The following is a 382-nucleotide window of genomic DNA, read 5'->3' as shown; positions in this document are numbered from 1 at the left end:
ATACCATGGCTTGGGTCAGGTGCACCTTAGTCCTCAAGCTGACAACTCTGCTCTTCAATACTTTAAAAAGTTCCTATGCAGCAGATTTGCCCAGTTCAATACGTCATTTGATCTCTTGACTGCAGCTTCTGCGAGTGTTGATAGTTGATCCAAGAAGAATGAAGTCCTTGACAACCTCAATCTCTTCTCCATTGATAAGAATGCAGTTTATTGGCCCAGTGGTGAGGATTTTTGTTTTCTTTACATTAAGTTGTAATCCATACGTAAAGCTGTGCTCTTTGATCTTAATCAGTAAATATTTTAAGTTCTCTTCACTTTCAGCAAGCAAGGTTGTATCATCTGCATATCTCAGGTTGTTAATAAGTCTTCCTCCAATCCTGAT

The sequence above is a fragment of the Chrysochloris asiatica genome, unplaced genomic scaffold (genome assembly GCF_000296735.1).
Source record: "Chrysochloris asiatica unplaced genomic scaffold, ChrAsi1.0 scaffold00152, whole genome shotgun sequence".
Taxonomy (NCBI): Eukaryota; Metazoa; Chordata; class Mammalia; order Afrosoricida; family Chrysochloridae; genus Chrysochloris; species Chrysochloris asiatica.
Note: the sequence above shows the minus strand (reverse complement) of the source record.